General features: G+C 44.7%; 1 protein-coding gene across 1 annotated transcript in view; it reads right to left on the minus strand.

Moving 5' to 3' along the window:
• The window catches only part of LOC129420695 (phenylethanolamine N-methyltransferase), a 124907-nt gene that overhangs the window by 4197 nt on the left and 100819 nt on the right, over positions 1-19891 (minus strand). The window lies entirely within an intron of this gene.

Genomic DNA, 19891 nt, shown 5'->3' on the forward strand with positions numbered 1-19891 from the left:
ATTCAATGCATTGTTTTTTTTTTGTGTTGTTGCAGGAGGCTACAACAAGGTGTTAAAGCAGTGGTGCCTTCAGAAGTGCCTTAAACACATCAATCCAGCGGAACGCGATCCATATTTTATACACAATCGCTTGAAATGCATATAACTTTACAAACATACACAGGATAGTGATATGACTTAGGAAAGCATGAGCACGCAGCTCTTTGCATGTGCGAGCGAAAGAGAGACAGAGAGCGGCGCCATGATGCAGATGGTTATATTTTAAATGCGAGGGATAGTTAGTTTGCCTCAGCTCGCTTGAAATGCATAAAACTAAACAAATACATGAGGATTTGTGTTCGCACTTCGGACAGATGCCTGAGCGCGTGCACGTGAGAGGTACAGTGAGACAGACATGGATGAGAGAGTGCATGTATCTTTGCGCTCACCGTGAACAGAGTGTTGACTAAACTTCCAAACTAACAGTTCTCCGGTCACATAAAAGTCATGTGAGACCTGCTTGGAACTAAGTGCTTAGCGTCGAATTTCTTAATTTTTTCGCTGACGAAAGCAGAGTCGTGGAGAGCCGCTTCGCCATGGTTTCAGTGTTTTGGAGGAGGTCTGAAACGACGGGAGGGGGCGTGTCGCCCAGATTTACTTCCCCCCGGTCTGCATTTCCCCCAGACATACGTTCGTCTCCCACAGAAAAACATAATTTTATTCAAAATATGTCAAATTTCGCGAAATTCCGCGTTTATACTAGATTCCGTGTTAATTAGTCAATTCCGCGATTCCGTCCGCGATTCCGTGATCGCGGAAATTATAGGGCCCTATGTATGACGTCACGCTAGGGAGAGAATTTACCAAAGCTGCCTTGAGAGCAGATAAATAGATAAATCGTCTCGGTTACGTATGTAACCCTCGTTCCCTGAAGGAAGGGAACGGAGACGTCACGTCGTGACCGACGAATTGGAAACTCGCTTAGAGAGACCAATCTGCTTCGTACTCTAGGTGCGCATATAAGCCGCAGGTGCAAATGTTGAAATTAGCTTCGTTTTGCTGAGAAAGCCGGAAAGTGTGACCGGCCGATAAACAGCAGGGAGCAGCCCTGTGGCGACGGGACGTGACGTCTCCGTTCCCTTCCTTCAGGGAACGAGGGTTACATACGTAACCGAGAGGTTCCCTTTCAGTCGGTCACTACGACGTCACGTCGTGACCGACGAATTGGGAATCCCTACCAAAACGCCACTGAGGGCTGACCTCTTCCAGAGTCTGCGTAAAGCCCTCCGGTTCCACTTAAGGATAAGGAGAATTAGGTTTTAAGGCAGAAGGCCGGGCACTAGATGTTCCTTTAACCCCACAGTAGTGCCAGCGACTGGGAAGCGCCCTATCTGAGCGGTATAGGGACGCTGCGGAAGCCACCGCCTCGTTAAGGGCTATTGGTGGGCGAAAGTCAACCGTAGTTGAGGTATAAATGACAGCCGTGGCTGTGTAAGCAAAGCAGTGCTCTGCTGAGGGAAACGTGGGCTAGTAGGATTAACCCCACGGAAAAATACTCACAAAGGAACCCGGTGGGACGCAATGTGGATGCCCGAGCCAAACACAGGTTCGCGAGGATGCAGCTAGTGAGAGGCTGGCAGCGGATGCTCCGCAACATCAGGCTGCCAAGGCAGTGGAGGAAGACAAAACAAATTATTACGCGTTTTTGCCTCGATGGCCTTCCATACTGAGCTCAGTTTGGAGCAGCAGTCGGAGGCTGCAAGCCGACCTGCGAGCCTGTTCTCTGTGCTTCCCCTAGCGAGGAAAGTACACGAGAGGAGACAGGCTCGACACGAACACTGTAAAATCTAATGAACGTATAGGTGTCGCCCAACCAGCAGCTCTGCAGATGTCTGTTAGCGAGGAACCACGAGCGAGTGCCCAAATGAGGCAACACTTCTAGTAGAGTGAGCTCTCAAATTAAATGGACAAGGAATGCCGGCAGATTATAAGCAAGGGCGATAGTATCAACTATCCAATGAGACATCCTCTGCTTAGTGACAGCATTTCCTCTCTGCTGACCACTGTAACAAACAAAGAGCTGATCTGAAGTCCTGAGGCTTTGTGTGCGAACCACGTAGATGCGTAACGCTCGTACGGGGCATAATAAAGCCATGGTTGGGTCTGCCTCCTCCGGGGCAGCGCTTGCAAGCTCACCACCTTATCTCTGAAGGGAGTGGTGGGAACTTTGGGCACATAGCCTGGTCTGGGTCTCAGTGAGACAGCAGGACCAAACTGAAGGCACGAATCGTCAACAGAGAATGCATATAAATCCCTTACTTGCCTCACGGAGGCCAATGCTAGCAGGGTCAGAGTTTCCATTGACAAAAACTTCAGACTCGCAGACTGCAAAGGCTCGAACGCGGAACCTGTAGTAGGGCTTCAGCACCATGGACAGGTCTCGGAGGAATAGAGGGAGGGCGCGAGGGGTTTAGCCTGCGAGCGCCTCTTAAAATCTAATAACCAAATACTGCTGGCCAACTTATCTGGCGTTAATAAGTGAGTGATGAGCAGAAATAGCGGCGATATCAACTTTAATGGTGGAGGGTGACAGCCTACCATCTAACCTATGTTGAAGATATATAAAAGCACAATGTTAAGCATTCTCTGGGGTCCTCGCATTGCGAAGAGCACCAGGTGACGAAAAGGGTTTCATTTAAGCGTGTAAGCCCGTCTTGTGGACGGTGCTCGTACCGCGTCGATGGTGTTAGATACCGCTTGCGATAAATCACCTAAACCTTGCGCGCACTCAACGACCGTACATGGAAATCCCACAGGTCGGGGAGCGAGTGCCATAATGTGCCCCTTCCTTGAGAAAGAAAGTCCTTCCTCCGGGGAATTCGCCAGGGAGGGGCTGTTGCGAGGAGCATTAACTCTGAAAACCAATTCCTGGTCGTCCAGTACGGGGCGACTAATAAAAGGCTCTCCTCGTCCTGCCTGACTTTGCACAGTGTCTGTGCGATTAAGCTCACTGGAGTGAATGCGTATTTGCGCGTCCCCCGCGGCCAGCTGTGTGCCAACGCATCCACGCCGAGGCTGCCCTCGGTTAGTGAATAAAACAGGCGACAGTGGGTATCGTCCGGTGACGCAAATAGATATATCTGCGCACGACCGAACTTCTTCCAAATTAGCTGAACCGTCTGGGGGTGGAGTCGCCATTCGGCGGTGGGTGCAGCTCGGGAAAGCGCGTCTGCCGCTGTATTGAGCGTACCCGGGATGTAAATGGCACGAAGGGACCTCAGATGCTTCTGACTTCAAAGGAGGAGATGACGAGCGAGATGCGACAGGTGACGAGAGTGCAAAAACCGCCTTAACGGTAAATTACGCAACAGTCGCAATGTTGTCGGTCTCGGCTAATACATCCTTCCCTCGCATCTCCATAGCAGAGCGTACAAGTCCCAGATATACAGCGCACCGCTCGCGGCAGTTGGGGTGCTATGCACACCCCTGAGACTGCAAGCCCGTCATACGTGGCTGCTCATCCCGTGCTGGGGCATCGTATGTGCTACAGAATGCCAGGAGACCCGACTCAGGGCATATCTTGCTATCAGAAATGCTGGGTCTGCCACGGGGTAAAATTGAAATGACACGCAGGTGTAATGGTTACACAGTGTATGCCGTTGCGCCACGCTCTCCCCGAGACTCGATCGTAAAACCAATGCTGAAGCGGTCTCATATGAAGCAGCTTGAGCAGTGTCACAGCCGCAGAATGCTGTCATATGTCCAGGAGCTTCTGAAATTGTTTCAGAGGGACCGCGTACTTCCCTCGAATTAAACCGAGGCAAGTCAGAACTGACTGGTTGCGCGCTCTTGTAAAACACGCCAATAAATCGATCGAGTCTATTTCCATACTGAGAAAAGGATCCTCTGCACGGGCAAAGTTGCTCTTTTCCCAGATGACCTTATGACTTAAACGAGCGAGATGCTGAAGCATTAAATCTCTGTTCGCGCACGTCTGCCAAGAACAAGCCATTATAGTTGACGTAAATATTAGCAGAATGCGAACAACGCTCTCTCTCTCTGAGATTTTAATGCCGTGACTAGCACTTTCATGGAGACACGGGGAGAGAGAGACAGCTCGAATGGTGTACTTAGTATTAATATGCCCACCCCACGAACGCAGAGCGAAAAACGGTCTAAGGCGAGGGGAGATGGACACACAAAGTACACATCTACAGGTCTAAGGCTGCAAACCGATTTGAATATTGAAATACGAGCCTCGGCGTATCATCCTAAAGGATCACATTTGTAGAGCCGGTGCGTAAATAAATCGGTCGTAACCCACCGCGTATTTTGGGTAATATGGGATAAAGGCTGGAAAAACCTTATCATCATTCTCGGTAAGAGGGACCGGCTCAAAATGTCCTTCGCCAGCAGGACATCAACTTTTGCACGCAGTACATGTGCATCGGACGCTTTCACTATAGTGAAACGAATGTCCGAGAATTTGGGGGAGTGCCGGTAATTGTATTTCGTAACCGAGGCGGATAGTGCGTAAAACCCAACGAGACGGCTGGGAACTGAAGCAAAGCATCCAGGGACCGTACGAGGAGAATTAACGACACTACCGAGTACCCGCGGTGGGGCAGCGAAGCGAGACAGGTAGGACTGCCGGTGCGTCTGCTGTGACAGCATAAACATCTACATTATGTGTGTGTGTGACACTGACCTGAGCCCGCTGAGGGTGACAGTCGTCTGGTCTCCTGCGCGGAGAGCGCAGACTCCGGAAAAACACCCGCTGGCAATAGAGGAGAGGTAGGGTGAGCTGGTGGGCCCGCTCACGGCTTTCTCGATCCTCCGGAGACCTGGAGAGGGAAGAGGAATGCACTCTTATGTGTGGTTAAGTGGGTACCGGCTGGACAGCCGGTGGAACAGATGCAAACCAAGGATTTTCCACCCGACCCTCTACCGGGGGAAGGAGCGAATCACCGTCTCCTGAAGAGTGATCCTCTGCCACTCCGGGTCGCCCGTCTCTGGCCACAAACTCCCGATTTTCACGGGAAGCGGCTAAGCGGGCGGGGCGAGCTGCTGACGACCGGTTCCCATGCGCTGCCGAGATGGGGTCCGAGAAAGAGGGAACAGAGGTGGCCGTCGCAGGATGCCAACGGCGAGAGGCAGACTGAGGAGCCGGCGTGGTGGACCAAGGGCAGCTCTCTTTCGCCGGGGCATGACCTAGGAGATCGCCTCAGTCTGCGCAGCGTAGCTGTACGACTCCACGGGCTCGCCAAAGAGGCCGGTCTGTGAGACAGGAGCATTCAAGAAGTTGTTCTCGTATGCGTCCGTCATGTACGCCAGACATAGCCAAAGGTGGCGATCTGGAACACTTTGGTGGACATCGCACGACTGAAGGTCACGGCTTCCCTCGTAAATGGTGAACCTGCAGTAATCGTTATTGCGTGCAGGACTGAAGCCGTGTCTCCGCATGCCTGATGGGCAGCACCCGTAACCGGACGACTGTCTATACAAACACGGGAGGGAAGGGTTGGGTGGTCCCTCCAGGAACGCAGCTGCATCGCAACCCCCCGCTCTACTGAAGGGATCCCCGTCCTTAGCGGCTCCGTTGGTGAGGGAGGTGAGGGGTGAAAGCTGAACGGCCGAGACGGCCGCAAATCACGTCAGCTCTTCGTGCCGTCGGGAAAGGCAGGAGGTGAGGACCGTAGAGGCCCGGGCAGCTCCGAAATACCAATCATATGGGCGGGATGGTTCGGGCGGAGAGGGATTAACCCCTCCAACTCTACCGTTTCTGCCGCTCGAGCGGGCACGGCCGCCATCTCCGGGACGACTCCGCCTCGGAGGGAAAAGATGGGCACCCCTCTGATGCTGCAGAAGTGACGGGACCAGAAGGAGGTCCAATGGATTCGGCAGAAATCGCAGAACACGACTCTGCAGTCTCCACCGGAGCCTTAACCGGCTGAGGATGAGAAGGCCGGTAGGTGAAGGACGCATCCTCCGTCCTACTCAGCGTAGTGATGCGAAGAGCGTCCTGCGAGCGCTTGACAGCCGCACCATGGCACCGTTCAGCACTGCAAAGGCGCGGACGTCATTCCCATAGAAACGACAGTCGGCTCCGCAATCCAAGAGAGTTATGCTCTCACAGAGAGAACAAAAGCTCTCCACGAACGCAGCCTCGGAGTGCTCGATGCACAAGCACGAAGACAGCGCTCGTGACCGTCACTGGAATCCCTGTACTTCTCGCACCCAAGATCGCACGGAGGAAAAGCTATCCTGAAAAGGACGCTGATCTCCGAATATACGAGAGAGTGGCTGTCTTTAAAAAGACACAGAGCTCTCATGTATCACTCTTTAGGGAAATCACTCTTTTGGTGCTCAGCTGATGATGCGCACAGGGAGAGGCAACGCACACACTAAACTCAAAACAAAAAATATGCAGAGCAGTGGAATACTGCGAGAGTCCGCTGTGTCAGTACTGCTTGTCAATCAACTTCAGCAACCATTCCCAGAAGAGCAGAGAGTAGCTTCTCAGTAGATAATCCGGCTTTCGAAGCGAAAAAGCTAATTTCCACATTTGCACCTGCGGCTTATATGCGCACCTGGCGGGGCGGCGCCAGCATTATGCAAATATCTCAATGCCAAGTTCATCGGCGTTTTAGAACAGTACGAAGCAGATTGGTCTCTCTAAGCGAGTTCCCAATTCGTCGGTCACGACGTGACGTCGTAGTGACCGACTGAAAGGGAAAGATAAATACATAGATAGATAGATAGATAGATAGATAGATAGATAGATAGATAGATAGACAGACAGACAGACAGACAGACAGACAGACAGACAGACAGACAGACAGACACAGACAGATGGATAGGCTAGCATAACTTCGTGTAGAACGTAAACAAAAAGTAACATACTCGTGCGTGCTGGCTTGAGGGGGTCTATGATCCTGCCTGAAATGGGTGTAACTTTATGCGATCTTCAGCACAAACAGCATGTCAAATCCTGGAAGCTGAGGGAGGCACGTCACATCTGTTCGCGGGGTCGACCAGCGACCAAAACGCAATCACTTCCTTACAGCCAGTAGTGGAGTGACAATCGGGAGGGTCGGGACTTTCCCGGTGGGCCGATCTGATAATAGTTATACATTTCGAGTTATATTAGCAACACCCTCTGGCGGCGTGATGTGCAACACCGGTTCCCGCAGCCCGCTGGTCAAACTGTGCAGCCTCTCTGCTCAACAAAGTATATAAAAGTGCTCAACCTGTTCGGCAGGTCCAACCATGTACAGGATTTATAAAAATACGGTGACCAATGAGCGGTTCCTGCTCAAATGGCATAGCCTTTGACATCATAGAGACGCAAGAGAGAGACGCAAGAGAGAGACGCAAGAGAGAGACACAAGAGAGAGACGCAAGAGAGTGGCAACACTGTTATCGGAGCTCCGTCAAGTTCATCATCTAAATCCTATTTTCCTACTATCTTGTTCCTACCTATATAATATAACTTATTATTTCATCTTAGGAATACTTTAGCGTGACGATTATTCAACAGTATTAATAACTGAATCGATTTATCACTGGTAAACACCCAGTATTAGCATATAGCCCGCTAGCATCAACAAACGGGGAAACGGGGCTCCGTGCATTGGAGCTCCGTCGAGTTCATCATCTAAATCTTATTTCTCACTATCTCGTTCCTATATAATATAACATACTAGTTTATCTTAGGAATACTTTACCGTGACGATTATTGAACGATATTAATAAGTAAAACAATCTATCACTAGTAAACACCTAGTGTTAGCATATAGGGGCCTATCTTGCACCCAGCGCAATTGACTTTGTCAATGACGCATGTATCATTTCGTATTTTGCACTGGCGCACAGTGGGTTTTTCCCTCCACAGACGCACGTCGGCAAACTAGGGAATGAACTTGCGCTCCCTGGGCGGTTCAGCGCAAAAAAGGAGGCGTGCTCTGGCGCAAACCATCTCTTATGCTACTTTGCAGTTTCAAAAAACAATTGCGCTACTAACCAAAAAAACCTAGTCTAAAGTCAGTGGCGCGTTGCGCGTGGTTCATTATGCTATTTTAAGGGCGCATGGCGCATGCTTGACCATAGTGTATAGCGTGCACAACGCGCATTGCTTATCTAATCTACACAGATGCAACAGTTATTTTTGCAAATCATAAATTGTTACAATAAAAAATATAAGATAAGGGAAATCATTAAATCATAAATTGTTACAATAAAAATATTAATACATGAGATAAGGGAAATCATTGTGGTGAGCATTGTGGTGATAATTTTTATTTATTTTGTGTGGCAGCGTTAAATAATTATCATGCAAATAACGATTAAAATATTTTCAGAAGTTTGTTGTGTGGCTGTATTACGTTTATTTTATCTAAATAATAATTAAAATGTTTTCATAAGAAACCTTCATGTATGTGAACTTGATTTGTAAGTGTACTTTGGGGTTGGACCTTGCTTACGTTTCTTGTGTCCGATTTCAAAGCCCCCAAACCCTTTCAGCGGTGAGGGTGGACGCAGCGATGTCCTCCTGTGTGCCCGGCGTGCCCGATTTATGCTGGCAAGCTTGGGATCCCCCTGTCTCCTGACATCATTGTAGTGCTTGGCCCAGCTGATGAGACAATTGCGGCTATTTCCTCTCACGCCTGTTTAACAGACGCTGATTTGGGCGGGTTTCTCCTATCCCCATACAAAACAACTTCTCTGTCTTTGACTGCTCTTACAAGAACGTCGGTCTCCTCGGCTGTGAACCGCTCCTTGCGTGCGCCTGTCAAATCCGTCATAATAATAGCAACCCGCCATGAAACTTGCGCCCTTGCGTTTAAAGGGAATGTTGGATAGCGTTCTGATTGGTTTATTTGACGTTACGCCCAAACCACACCTATGAATAATGAACCTACTTCAGACCAACCCCTTATTGATTTGCGCCCGGCGCAAGACTTATTTCTCCCGCCGGGAAAATAGCAACAGCGCCCAAGATCCGCCCACAAAGTCACTTGCGCTTTGCGCTTCGGACTTGCGTTTCAGATCGTTAAAATAGGGCCCATAGCCCGCTAGCATCAACAACGGTGCCGGCTGAAGTTTGTTTACTGTTACCTCACTGTTTGTTTACTGTAAATCTGCCTTCCTTTTCGATCTAATGGCGGACTCATCCGATGTATGCTTTTCAGACCTTTCCTCACCAGAGCGGGAAGCTGTGGAGGAGTTTTCTAAGATTGTTATTCACGCCGGAACAAATGACACCAGACTCCGACAGTCGGAAATCACCAAAGATACTATTAAAGAGATGTGTGAAATTGCAAAAACAATGTCAGACAATGTAATATGCTCTGGTCCACTCCCCGCCTACCGGGGAGATGAAACACATAGTAGATTAGTGTCTCTTAATGGCTGGATGTCAAAGTGGTGCCCTCAGCATAATGTAGGGTTTATAGACAATTGGAAGCATTTCTGGGGTAGACCATTCCTCCTAACCCGAGATGGCCTTCATCCGACATCAGAAGGAAGTGCTATACTCACCAGAAATCTGATTAATAGTCTTAATTCTGATATAGTATGACTGTCCAGGGCCCAGGTCAGGAAACAGACGGATCAGCTTAACTGTCCGTCTGTTAGCTGGCATGATATGTCAAGATCACATATATCCCAGCACTTCGAGTCGATCTTACCAGAATATCAACACATTTCAACTGTATCTGTTCCCCGAACAAGCAAATACAGAGCACCACTTGCCACATCACGTACAAATTTGATCAACATAAAATTAGAAAACAATACATTACAAGATGAACCTCGATTGTTAAGATTCGGCCTTCTTAACATTAGATCGCTTACCAATAAAGAACCTATTGTTAATGAAATAATTAATGACCAAAACTTAGATGCACTCTGTTTAACAGAAACCTGGCTTAAAGCAGATGACTACACTAGTTTAAAAGAATCCACCCCACAAGATTATTATTATAAACACGAACCTCGATTAAAGGGGAGAGGGGGTGGTGTAGATACAATATACAACAACATTTTTAAAGTTAACCAGAAATCTGAACTAAAATTTAACTCATTTGAACTAATGTTATTAAATATGGAAATAACTGATCGTAACAACAAACAGCTTTCTTTTGTCTTAGCTACAATCTATAGACCTCCGGGCCACCATGCAGATTTCCTTAAAGAAATAGCAAATTTCCTGTCTGAGCTTGTAGTCACTGTAGATAAAGCTCTTATCGTTAGTGATTTTAATATTCATGTGGATAACTCAAAAGATGCATTAGGACATGCATTTATGAATGTTCTAAATTCTCTCGGTATTAAACAAAACGTGTCAGGGCCCACGCATACTCGTAAGCACACATTAGACTTAATTCTGTCACTCGGACTCAATATTAATGACATCGAAATATCACCTCAGAGTGATGCAGTTTCTGACCATTACCTTGTGTCATACACTGTAATTCTAGATAGGATTACTCAACCCACAACATGCTACCGACTAGCCAGAACTATAATTTCCACCACTAAAGATAGCTTTATCAGCACTCTTCCAGACCTGTCCCAAATTGAACATGTAGCAGATAACTGTGACGATCTAGATACTGTAATAGAAAACCTGAACAATGTCTGTTCTAACACACTGGATGCCGTTGCTCCCATTCGAAAAAAGAAAATCAAAGAAAAAACGCCAGCTCCATGGTATGATCATCACACCGCAGCTCTTAAAAAGGCAGCTAGAAAAATGGAAAGAAATTATAGAAGCACAAACTTAGAGGTATGGCGTGTAGCATGGAAAGAGAGTGTTAAACACTACAGACAGGCTATAAAAACGGCCAGATCTACCTATCTCAGTACGCTTATTAAAGAAAATCATAATAACCCTCGTTTCCTCTTTAGCACAGTTGCAAAACTGACAAGAAACAAAGAACAAACAGAAACCAATAGTAAACTCCAACACAATAGTAACGATTTAGAACTTCTTTTCTAACAAAATTACGGCTATTAGGGAAAACATCGTAACTACCCAAGCAGCCATCACTCTACCCATTAGTTCACTAAACACTAGATTACCATATGAACATCTTGATTCATTTAAACCTACTACAATAGATGAGCTCTCTAAACTAGTCACATCATCCAAATCATCGTCCTGTATATTAGACCCCGTTCCCACAAAACTACTTAAAGAAGTATTCCCTGTAGTGTCAACCCCGGTTCTAAATATCTTTAACTCATCGCTAAAAATAGGATACGTTCCAACAGCTTTCAAGCTAGCAGTTATTAAACCGCTGATTAAAAAACCACAGCTTGATCAGGGAGAGCTTAATAACTTTAGACCAATCTCAAATCTCCCTTTTCTTTCGAAAATATTAGAAAAAGTAGTGGCAAGCCAGTTACGCACATTCTTGACAAATAATAGTACGTATGAAAAGTTCCAATCAGGATTCAGGCCCCACCATAGCACAGAGACAGCGCTACTTAGAGTTACAAATGACCTCCTGTTAACATCCGATCGTGGTGAAATCTCAATCCTCATATTACTAGACCTTAGCGCAGCCTTTGACACAATAGACCACACAATCTTACTCAATAGACTAGAAAACTATGTTGGTATCAGTGGTCAGGCGTTAGCCTGGTTTAGGTCGTATCTAACCAATCGCTATCACTTTGTTTATGTAAATGAGGAAGAGTCATATCACTCCCTGGTTAAATATGGTGTACCACAGGGATCAGTTTTAGGTCCTATCCTGTTCTCATTATATATGTTACCTCTAGGAGACATTATCAGGAAACATAACATAAGTTTTCACTGCTATGCGGATGATACCCAGCTTTACATCTCCTCACATCCCAGCGAAACACACACGTTTTCTAAGCTAACAGACTGCATTAGCGATGTTAGTGACTGGATGGCACATAACTTTCTTAAGCTCAACTCCAATAAGACAGAGATGCTTATTATTGAACCGAATCGCTACAAACATAATATGTCAGATTACAAGTTGCACATAGATGGCTGCACTGTGGTACCATCTTCCTCGGTTAGGAACTTAGGTGTGATGTTCGACAGCAATTTATCCTTCGATAGTCATATCGGCAACGTCTGCCGCACAGCATTCTTCCATCTTAGTATATGGCGTATTTTTGAGATATTTCTGTCTACATCTGACGCAGAGAAGCTTATCCATGCTTTTATGACCTCTAGAATAGACTATTGTAACTCGCTACTTGCGGGATGCCATGCAAATCAGGTAAACAAGCTGCAGCTAGTTCAAAACGCTTCTGCAAGAGTGCTTACTCGATCTAAGAAGTATGACCACATAAGTCCAATTCTAGCATCTTTACACTGGCTACCAGTTAATTATCGCATACAATTTAAAATATCACTTACCACCTACAAAGCCTTAAATGGCCTAGCACCCTCATATCTTAGAGAATTACTATCAGAATACAATCCATCACGTGCACTGCGTTCGCAAAACTCTGGTCTCTTAGTTATCCCTAAAATATTAAAAGTGTCTAAAGGTGGAAGATCCTTTTCCTACGTAGCCCCTAAGCTCTGGAATGATTTACCAACCGTTGTCCGAGAATCAGACACACTAGATACCTTTAAATCTAGACTTAAAACTTTTCTCTTTAACAAGGCATTCACATAACTGTTTTAGTAATGGTACTCATCTCACAATAGATAGCTTGTACAACCTGATAAATAAATAAACTAAATCCTCATTTTCGTCAACATTTCTCGTGGGTATAGATTTGTGGTGTTAAGCCCACTAGTCGGGGGCGGGACTTCAGTCCTTAAAAGGGTGTCACTGCATCCATTTCCTAAAACATTCGCCGTCCCATGCATTTTTCTCGTTCTCCCTAAACCAAACTGTGGAGAGTCTGTCACTGGGATGACGTTGTATCTTCAATACGTATATGTACATGTGTGTGTATGTGTGTATATGTATATATATACAGGGCCCTATAATTTCCGCGATCACGGAATCGCGGACGGAATCGCGGAATTGGCTAATTAACACGGAATCTAGTATTAACGCGGAATTTTGCGGAATTTTACATATTTTGAATAAAATTATGTTTTTGTGTGGGACACGAACGTATGTCTCCCGTCGTTTCAGACCTCCTCCAAAACACTGAAACCATGGCGAAGCGGCTCTCCATGACTCTGCTTTTTATTTGAATTTAGAAATTCGACGCTAAGCACTTAGTTCCGAGCAGGTCTCACATGACTTTTATGTGACCGCAGAACTGTTATTTATGAAGTTTAGTCAACACTCTGTTCACAGTGAGCGCAAAGATACATGCACTCTCTCATCCACGTCTGTCTCACACTGTTCCTCTCTCACGTGCACGCGCTCACGCATCTGTCCGAAGTCCGAACACAAATCCTCATGTATTTGTTCAGTTTTATGCATTTCAAGCGAGCTGAGGCAAACTAACTATCCCTCGGATTTAAAATATAATCATCTGCATCATGGCGCCGCTTTCTGTCTCTCTTTCGCTCGCACGTGCAAAGAGCTGCGTGCTCATCCTGTCCGAAGTCAGATCACTATCCTGTGTATGTTTGTAAAGTTATATGCATTTCAAGCGATTGTGCAATTCTGAAGGCACCACTGCGTTGACACCTTGTTGTAGCCTCCTGCAACAACACTAAAAAACAATGCATTGAATTGAGTTGTGTGTGCGCGCGCGCGTGTGTGTATGTGCGTGTGTAAATGCATCTTTTATAGTCATTAAGTAATCGTGTTATCCAGTTTTTCCCCCAAATAATTTACATTTTAATCATTAACATTAAAGGCACACTCTTTTTATGACTAAAATAAAAGTAAAGGGTAAAAAATATAATTGCCAAAATTAAAACAGATAAAACGGAATTTGCAAAAATTAAAACGGAGAAAACGGAATTTGGGAAAAAATAAAACGGAATTTGGGTAAAAATAAAACGGATTTTATAGGGCCCTATATATATATGTGTGTATGTGTGTATGTGTATATGTGTATGTATATATATATATATATACAGTATTGTTCAAAATAATAGCAGTACAATGTGACTAACCAGAATAATCAAGGTTTTTAGTATATTTTTTATTGCTACGTGGCAAACAAGTTACCAGTAGGTTCAGTAGATTCTCAGAAAACAAACAAGACCCAGCATTCATGATATGCACGCTCTTAAGGCTGTGCAATTGGGCAATTAGTTGAAAGGGGTGTGTTCAAAAAAATAGCAGTGTGGCATTCAATCACTGAGGTCATCAATTTTGTGAAGAAACAGGTGTGAATCAGGTGGCCCCTATTTAAGGATGAAGCCAACACTTGTTGAACATGCATTTGAAAGCTGAGAAAATGGGTCGTTCAAGACCTTGTTCAGAAGAACAGCGTACTTTGATTAAAAAGTTGATTGAAGAGGGGAAAACCTATAAAGATGTGCAAAAAATGATAGGCTGTTCAGCTAAAATGATCTCCAATGCCTTAAAATAGAGAGCAAAACCAGAGAGGCGAAAACGGAAGACAACCATCAAAATGGATAGAAGAATAACCAGAATGGCAAAGGCTCAGCCAATGATCACCTCCAGGATGATCAAAGACAGTCTGGAGTTACCTGTAAGTACTGTGACAGTTAGAAGACGTCTGTGTGAAGCTAATCTATTTTCAAGAATCCCCCGCAAAGTCCCTCTGTTAAAAAAAGGCATGTGCAGAAGAGGTTACAATTTGCCAAAGAACACATCAACTGGCCTAAAGAGAAATGAAGGGACATTTTGTGGACTGATGAGAGTAAAATTGGGTCCAAGGGCCACAGGCAGTTTGTGAGACGACCCCCAAACTCTGAATTCAAGCCACAGTACACAGTGAAGACAGTGAAGCGTGGAGGTGCAAGCATCATAATATGGGCATGTTTCTCCTACTATGGTGTTGGGCCTATTTATCGCATACCAGGGATCATGGATCAGTTTGCATATGTTAAAATACTTGAAGAGGTCATTTTGCCCTATGCTGAAGAGGACATGCCCTTGAAATGGTTGTTTCAACAAGACAATGACCCAAAGCACACTAGTAAACGGGCAAAGTCTTGGTTCCAAACCAACAAAATTAATGTTATGGAGTGGCCAGCCCAATCTCCAGACCTTAATCCAATTGAGAACTTGTGGGGTGATATCAAAAATGCTGTTTCTGAAGCAAAACCAAGAAATGTGAATGAATTGTGGAATGTTGTTAAAGAATCATGGAGTGGAATAACAGCTGAGAGGTGCCACAAGTTGGTTGACTCCATGCCACACAGATGTCAAGCAGTTTTAAAAAACTGTGGTCATACAACTAAATATTAGTTTAGTGATTCACAGGATTGCTAAATCCCAGAAAAAAAAATGTTTGTACAAAATAGTTTTGAGTTTGTTCAGTCAAAGGTAGACACTGCTATTTTTTTGAACACACCCCTCTCAACCAATTGCCCAATTGCACAGCCCCAAGAGCGTGCACATCATGAACGCTGGGTCCCGTCCGCCCCCTGAGAATCCACTGAACCCACCGGCAACTTGTTTGCCACGTAGCAACAAAAAATACACCAAAAACCTTGATTATTCTGGCTAGTCACATTGCACTGCTATTATTTTGAACAAGACTGTATATATATATATATATATATATATATATATATATATATATATGTTTGTGTATATGTACATGTGTATACATATGAATGGCCCCTACGCTAATTGGGTTTTGTTTTTCTTTCTTCATGTCTCGTCCTTGTCTCCGAGGACACTGAGACAAACAGACCCAGTTCCGGTAAATGTGAAAGTCGGCACACCTCTGACTCACCGGCAGACCATCAACGTGATGCCCAGCTGATACATGACCAACGACCACCAGCAGAACCCACTTTACCTCCGCCTAATCTCCTTAATCGTTTCAATGTATATATAAATATATCTCCCAAGGGTTTTTCCCTCCTAAGACTTTTTTTTACTTCCCCGGCTGAGCCTGGGTTTTTTTTTCTCCTAGGGGGTTTTTCAACCCGGGGAGGCAGCCTTCTTGGGCTTAACTTAGCACCCTCTTCTTTACGTTACATTAGCAATACGCACGCTTATAATGTTGATTCATAGCCGCAGCAAATTTAGCTGCTTTTGCTATTGTGTATAATGTTGTGCTATCTGTCGTTTTTCTATGCTTTTCACTGCTTCTATTATTGTAAAGCTGCTTTAAAACAATCACAAATTGTGAAAAGCGCTATATAAATAAAATTGAATTGAATTGTGGCCCGGCATTCGCAGCAGGCGGTACAGCGTGCCTCACATCACCCTGGCTCCAGACATCCGGACACGACCAAGGCATGCAACGAGCGAGCACCGGTCTCGATGCAGCTTCACGGACCGCGTTCGGGCAAACGGAGATGCCATCGACCAGCATGAAAACGGTAAGACTCCGCTTGTCATTGTAACCTGCACTACTTGCCACATGTACAGTTTAGCTTCTTCCGTCAGCACAGAGGGGTTTACATGTGCTAAGTGTATTGAAGTAGTAAGGCTGACGGAGAAGGTTGCAAAACTAGAAGCGCGCATCAGAACGCTCGTTGAGGACAGTAAGACCGCTAATGTTAATGTTTCAAACACTTTTTCGGGTGCGCCTACGGTAACGCATAATACACATAGCTCGGTTCCGGCAACTGAGTTAAGGCGGCCGACTAACTGGGTGACTGTCAGGTGGCATAGTCATATTCGATGCCCATCGAAGACCCCCCTAGTCATTTCTAACAGATTCGACATTCTAAGCAATACACCGGCTGAGGCATCTGTTAAAGGTGCCCTGGTTATTGGAGACTCGATACTCAAGAACGTGAACATTGAGGCACCAGCCAACATAGTTGACTGTATACCGGGAGCCAGATCGTCAGATATTAGATCCAAACTTAAAGTGCTGGCTAATGCTAAGCGTAAGTTTTCTAAAAATTTTATTCATGCCGGCGCAAATGACACCAGACTCCGCCAGTCGGAGATCACCAAAGATACTATTAAAGAGGTGTGTGAAATTGCAAAAACAATGTGAGATAATGTTATATGCTCTGGTCCCCTCCCTGCCTACCGGGGTGATGAAGCTTATAGCAGATTAGTGTCTCTTCACCACTGGATGTCAAAATGGTGCCCTCAGCATAACGTAGGGTTTATAGACAATTGGGAGCATTTCAGGGGGAGACCTGACCTGCTAAAGAGAGATGGCCTTCATCCGTCATCGGAAGGAAATGCTATACTTTCTAGAAATCTGACCAATACTCTTACTTCTAATACATTCTGACTACCCAGGGCCCAGGACAGGAAACAGATAGATCGGCTTACCCGTCCATCTGTAAGCTGCCCTGACATGTCAAGATCACATATATCCCAGCACTTAGAGTCTATCTTACCAGAGTATCAACACATTTCAACTGTGTCCATTCCTCGAACAAACAAATACAGAGCACTGTTTACCTTGTCTCGTACAAATCTTACTAACATAAAATTAGAAAACAATACATTTACAGATGAACCTCGAATGTTAAAATTCGGCCTTCTTAACATTAGATCGCTTACCAATAAAGAACCCATTGTCAATGAAATAATTACTGACCAAAACTTAGATGCACTCTCTTTAACAGAAACTTGGCTTAAAGCAGATGATTACATTAGTTTAAACGAATCCACCCCAGAAGACTACTATTATAAACACAAACCTCGATTAAAGGGGAGAGGGGGTGGTGTAGCTACAATATACAACAAAACTTTTAAAGTAAACCATAAATCCGAACTAAAATTTAATTCATTTGAAATAATGCTGTTAAATATGGAAATAACTGATTGTAACCATAAACAGCTTTCTTTTGTCCTTGCTACAATCTATAGACCATCATGCAGATTTTCTTAAAGAAATATCAAATTTCCTGTCTGACCTTGTAGTCACTGTAGATAAAGCTCTTATCGTTGGTGACTTTAACATACACGTTGATAACCCAACAGATACATTTGTCATGGGCTTGCCAGACCTTTTGTACTAGACTCAGGTCTGAGTGTATCTGGCCAGTGTCTTGTCGCTGTCATGGTCTTGCCAGACCTTTGTGTAGATTCAGGTCTTATTTCAGAGGGCAAGATTATGGCAGCATTGTGTTCTGTGTGGGGACACGTGTTTTCACATTATGTATTTGTGTCACGTGTTCCCAGTGTCTTGTCACTTTCACCCTAGTATTCGTGTCTTACGTAATTAATTATGTTCACCTGTTCCCCATTGATGTCGTGTCTTTATAATGCCCTCTCGTTCTCTGTCGTGTGCGCGTTCGTTGTCGTAAGTCATTGTGTTCATGTCTTCCGTGTTCCTGACTTATATTTTGGTTCCAGGGTTTTGTTCCTGTGTTTCGTGTCCCATCATTGTGTTTATTTATCTTCTGTTTTACCCCCTCGTGGGTTTTTGTGTTTGTTACTTTAATAAACTCTCAGTTATTTATATATATCGTCTGCGTTTGGGTTCTCCTGCTTTTGGGTAAAAGCCAGTCGTGACAACATTAGGATTAGCGTTTATGGATATTCTAAATTCTCTCGATATTAGACAAAATGTGACAGGGCCCACGCATACCCGTAGACACACATTAGACTTCATTCTGTCACTCGGGATCGATATTAATGACATCGAGATATCACCTCAGAGCGATGCAGTTTCAGACCATTGCCTTGTCTCATACACGGTACTTCTAGATAGGATCACTCGATCCACAATATGCTACCGACTAGCCAGAACAATAATTTCCACCACTAAAGATAACTTTATTAGCACTCTTCCAGACCTGTCCCAAATGAAATATGTAGCAGATAACCTTGAAGATCTAGATATTGTAATGGAAAACCTGAACAGTATTTGTTCTAACACATTGGATGCCGTAGCTCCCATTCGAAAAAAGAGAATCAAAGAAAAAACGCCAGCTCCATGGTATGACCATCATACCGCAGCCCTTAAAAAGGCAGCTAGAAAAATGGAAAGAAATTATAGAAGCACAAAGCTAGAGGTATGGCGTGCAGCATGGAAAGAGAGTGTTAAACACTACAGACAGGCTATAAAAATCGCCAGATCTACGTATCTCAGTAATCTTATTAAAGAAAATCATAATAACCCTCGTTTCCTCTTTAGCACAGTTGCGAAACTGACTAGAAATAAAGAACAAACAGAACCCACTAATAAACTCCCACACAATAGTAACGACTTCATGAACTTCTTTACTAAGAAAATTATGATTATTAGGGAAAACATTGTAAGTACCCAAGCAGCCACCACTCTACCCAATAAAATATTTAACGCTAGCTTACCATACGAACATCTTGAGTCATTTAAACCTACTACAATAGAGGAGCTATCTAAATTAGTAATGTCATCCAAATCATCGTCCTGTATATTAGACCCCATTCCCACAAAATTACTCAAAGAGGTATTTCATGTAGTGTCAAACCCAGTACTAAATGTCTTTAACCTTCACTAGAATTAGGCTACGTTCCAACAGCTTTCAAACTAGCAGTTATTAGACCACTCATTAAAAAACCACACCTTGACCAGGGAGATCTTAATACCTTTAGACCAATCTCAAATCTCCCTTTTCTTTCCAAAATATTAGAAAAAGTAGTGGCAAGCCAGCTACGCACATTCTTAGCAAATAATAGTACGTATGAAAAGTTCCAATCAGGATTCAGGCCCCACCATAGCACAGAGACAGCACTGCTTAGAGTTACAAATGACCTTCTCCTAACATCCGATCGTGGCGAAATCTCACTCCTTATATTATTAGACCTCAGTGCAGCCTTTGACACAATAGATCACACAATCTTACTTAATAGGCTAGAAAACTATGTTGGCATCAGTGGTCAGGCGCTAGCCTGGT

Source organism: Misgurnus anguillicaudatus, chromosome 4 (genome assembly GCF_027580225.2).
Source record: "Misgurnus anguillicaudatus chromosome 4, ASM2758022v2, whole genome shotgun sequence".
In the NCBI taxonomy this organism is placed as follows: domain Eukaryota; kingdom Metazoa; phylum Chordata; class Actinopteri; order Cypriniformes; family Cobitidae; genus Misgurnus; species Misgurnus anguillicaudatus.